At 47.9% G+C, this 4,608-nt stretch overlaps 1 pseudogene across 1 annotated transcript; it reads left to right on the top strand.

Annotated features, from left to right (window-relative positions):
- The first annotated feature begins 600 nt into the window (after window positions 1–600).
- On the top strand, window positions 601–1,137 carry LOC309857009 (large ribosomal subunit protein eL32 pseudogene; annotated as a pseudogene). The gene has a single exon. The product of its transcript is annotated as a large ribosomal subunit protein eL32 pseudogene (transcript).
- The last annotated feature ends 3,471 nt before the right edge of the window (window positions 1,138–4,608 follow it).

The following is a 4,608-nucleotide window of genomic DNA, read 5'->3' on the forward strand; positions in this document are numbered from 1 at the left end:
ACAGAGCAGGAGTGAGGAGAGATGTTAGTGACAGGAAGAAACCATAAGGTAAGCACAAAGTGGCTGAGCCTGGGCTTTGTTTATGCAAATGAGTTGCTAAAACAGTGGGCCTGAGGCTGCTGACTCTATCTAGTGGCCAGCAAGAAGTAACACCAGCCCACACCTTCTGAGGTTTAACTCATGCCAGGAATGATTCTCAATGTTTTATTCGTGGGCACCTGGGTGGCTCAGTTGTTCAGCTGAGGTTATGCTCCCAGGGTGCAGGGATCTAATCCTCACCAGGCTTCCTGCTCAGTGGGAAGCCTGCTTCTCCCTTTCACACTCCCCCTGTGTGTGTTCCCTCTCACCCTGTCTCTCTCTCTCTCTCTGTCAAATAAATAATAAAATCTTAAAACAAGAACAACAACACCAAAATGCTTTATTTGCCTTAGGAGATAGGGTCTGTTATGGCTACCATTTTAATGCATGGAAATATGGGCACAGGGGAGCTAAAGGAGTCCAAGGTCACACAGCTTGCAAGTGGAGGAGCCAAGATTTAAACATTGGGCAGCCTGCCTCCAGAACCTGTATTATTTTTTCCCCTTGTGTATGTCATTTTTAAAAACCTTTCCCTGGGCTCTCTTCTTCGGCGCTGCCTGCGGAGGTGGCAGCCATCTGTTACTGGGCATCATGGCTGCCCTCAGACCTTTGGTGAAGCCCAAGATCGTTAAAAAGAGGACCAAGAAGTTCATCCGGCACCAGTCAGACCCATATGTCAAAATTAAGCGCAACTGGCGGAAGCCAAGAGGCATTGACAATAGGGTGCGCAGAAGATTCAAGGGCCAGATCTTGATGCCCAACATTGGTTACGGGAGCAACAAGAAGACAAAGCACATGTTGCCCAGTGGCTTCAGGATGTTCCTAGTGCACAACGTCAAGGAGTTGAAGTGCTGCTGATGTGTAACAAATCTTACTGTGCAGAGATTGCTCAAAACGTCTCCTCCAAGAACCGCAAAGCTATTGTGGAAAGAGCAGCCCAGCTGGCAATCAGAGTTACCAATCCCAATGCCAGGCTGCGCAGTGAAGAAAATGAATAGACAGCTTGTTGTGCACGTCATATTTGTGTTAATAAAACCATAAAACTAAAAAAAAAAAAAACCACCTTTCCCTGAATTCTAACAGAGATGTGTAAACATTGTTAAGCATGTAGTTTATTGATCATCACAAAGCTTAGGTTCTGAAGCATTGCAGCAAGCTGGGGTGGGCTTTGATGTCAGACCTGGTTGGAATCCAGTTTCTGGTGCTGCATGACCTTAGGTGACTTACTCAGCCTCATTTTCTGCACTGAGTTTGGCAGCCTTGTGATGAGTAGAGCGTGTGATAGTGCCTAGCGGGTTTGGTGCCTGGCGAGTGTTTAATAAGTGGTTTTCTCTTCTTAATAATGAAGATTCTAAGTTGTGTTGGTTTTGTTAAGCAGTCCGAATACCTTCCTCATCGGTCAGTTGCCTGTCAGTCGCCTTGTAGGTACTTGTGATGAGTCACTTTGGTAAGTCACTATATATAGCTGAAACATTTGGGGGTAGTTGGGGGACACCCCCCCCTGCCCCCACTGCCCCTGCATTGAAAGTCTGTAATTTAAAATGTTCCACCTGTGCCTGTTTTTTTTGTTTTTTTGTTTTTTTTTTTAAACATAACCACTTTGGGACAGTGAAAGTTATGTCTTCTCCTTAGGGTTGTGACGGAGCCTTTGGGGACCTGTAACAGCTTACTTCCAGTTTCTGTCTGGCATGCTGATGGGCCAGAACTTATTTTAACAACATTCCATCACATTCCAGGCACCTGGAAGGAGGAATATGTTGAACTTCTCGGAAATTATATTTTGGAACTGTTTTTATCCTGAGGAATAACCCATTTAAAAATTGAATGATCTTTATGGTTGACTTTTCCACTCTACATAATGCAAACTGAAAAACTCGTTGTTTTCAGCTGCTTCTGCAGCAGTGGGAAGAGCAAGCCTGTGGGGTCCTCCCCAGGTTGGCCCCAGCACAGAGCTGCATCATTCTACACACCCCTCATGCCTTGTCTCCTTGTCTGTGAGGTGGTAATGATGGTGCAGGGAGCTCCAGGGGTTGTCGTGAAGGTTACAGAGATGGGGGGTGTAAACTTTGAACAGTGTGCCCCACATAAAATGCAGATCTGGTGAGCAGAGGCAGCTGCTCACATTAATTGTTGATGCCAAGGCACTGGAGTTCCACAACAGCCTATGCCTTTCTTTCCTGGGTCCTTTTTGTCTCAGCCACCACCTTAGAGAAAGTGACTCAGCAAGGCTGGTGCTTGTGGAGCCCTCTACAAATCCAGCTAATTCACACGGGCGATGCCCTGGAGATAAGGGGGTTTTCCTGGGTGGTAGGACCCCATTTCAGAGGCTTAACTAGCCGGTTTCTCCTAACTGGTCGTGTCCTCCAGGGTCAAGATGAAGGCCTGCCAGGAGACTGGTGGTCTCACCAGAGTTTTCCACTGGAAGCATGAAGGACCCCATGGGGCCTCGTGCAGAATGACATGGGTGTTGGGGGGAGAACAGGGGGGATATCGCCTGTACCATCATGGGCAGGTCACTATATCTGGCTCACGCCGGCTTTCTTCCCATCTGGGAAATGGCAGAAGACCATGCTTTTTCAAAGGAGGGATGAGGGTTTAGGGAGGTATTTGATGACTGTGTTGGGGCTGCATGAGTAACAGAGTTGACGGAGGGGCCTTGGAGTCACAGACTTGGGTTCAGGCCCCTGCTGCTGCCACATAAAAGTAAATCGCTTGGGTAAGCCATGGACCTCAGTGTCCTCCTCTGTGCACTGTGGATAATACCTAGCATGTAGGTCTGTGAGGGGTACAAAATAGAAGGCCATATTAGGAGCTTAGAGCAGAGCCTGGTACTCACTAGATTGTAGTTTTATGGAGATACTCTGGCATCACTGGTGTTGCAGACCTGGTCCTACCCTCTGGAAACTTTGGCTGTGTGACAGATGGCTTATGAGGCCGTGGCTGACAGAAAGAAGCGGTGTCTGTCTTTTCTTAAGATTAAGGGTACAGAGGGGTGCCTGGTGGCTCAGTCGTTGAAGCATCCAACTCTTGGTTTCAGCTAAGGTCATGATCTCAGGGTGGTGGGATTGAGCCCTGAGGTGTGCTCTGCTCTCAGTGTAGAATCTGCTGGAGGTTCTATCTCCCTGTATTTGTGTGTGTGTGCTCTCTCTGTATCTCTCTCTCTGTCTATCTCTCCCTAAAATAAATGAAGCTGTAAAAGTAAATAAATACATACATGCATAAGTTAATTAATTATGGGTACAGAAATCAGTGATGGAGCTGGGCTGATGGGACGCTTGGCAGCAAAGACAGGTGCACCCTGCTTGAAGGCTCGGGGGTAGCTGCGGTGTCACCAGTGGTGATGGGGGTGTGAGGAAGTTGCCTCATGCAGCATCCAGAGAGGAACTTAGATGGGGGGGGGGGGTTCCAGGGAGTAAATGCCCATGGGTAGGAAGCATCTTCAGATGAATGTCAGAGGGTGTCCTCATGGATGGGGAGGCACCCTTTCTCCCTGAAGCTGCCCACGAGTGGAGGTGTGCCTGCTGGGGACATAACTAAATCATTGGGGTTTAGCCTCCTAAGCTGTTAATTTATGAAGATGTGGCCAAGACCTTGTCTCACTGCTTTTTAAAGAGAAGTAAATTAAACTGTTGTTTGGGATGGTGTTGTCTTCCAAAGGCTCATTCAGAGTCAGTGGCAGAGCTGCTGTGGGCTTTCCAACTTGTCTTGAAAGCCTGGTCCAGGCAAGGGTGAGGGATATTCCCATCTCTTGGGGTCTCTTGCCCTCTCTGTTTATGGCAGAACGTGGTTTTGTGACCGGTAAATAAACAGGCATCCTGTGCAGATCCTTCAGCTCTTCGTGTGGCTGCAGTAGAGGAAATTCCCATTCACTGGGCACAGACTGTGGCTGGACGGGCGGTGTGGCGGGGCTCTCACTGAGCATTCTCCTTTCACGTAATCCCCGACCAGATATGAATTTTGTGGTGTTGCCACTTTCCTGCTGGCCAGGAGGGAAGTTGAAGCCCAGGAAAGTTACACTTTCTCACTGTGGTAAGCGGCAGAGCCATGTCAGCCGGTCCAGGCCCTGGCTTTCAGGTCTGTTTGCTGTGAGCATTTCCTCTTGTGTTTCCAGCTTTTGGCCTGTTTGACCTATCAAACTACTGATGGTGTATTGATAATTCTAATACTCTCGACATTGTGAAAGATTAGCTCTTCACTTTGTGCTAGAAATGTTTCTTGCTGTATTTTTCTTTTAATTTAAAAAAAAAAAGTCAAAGTCCCACGTTTCTGCCCATTTGAATCTCCCTGAGTCTCCCTGTTGTGAAGTGGTTGGGTTTGGGGATTTCTAGGGCAGGGGCCTAGTTGGTGGTGGCTTTGCCTGGAGGAGCCCATGGCTCAGGACTTAGAGTGGGGACTGGAGCAGTGTGAACTGTGGCCTGAAAATGTGTTCATGTGTGCTGAGGTGGTGCCCAGATTCTTTTGGAGGATGAACTGAGGTTTTGATCAGTAGGTTAGAGAAACACTTGATGGAATAACACTGATAATTTTGTT

Source organism: Mustela nivalis, assembly GCF_964662115.1.
Source record: "Mustela nivalis genome assembly, contig: HAP1_SCAFFOLD_165, whole genome shotgun sequence".
NCBI classification, from domain to species: Eukaryota; Metazoa; Chordata; class Mammalia; order Carnivora; family Mustelidae; genus Mustela; species Mustela nivalis.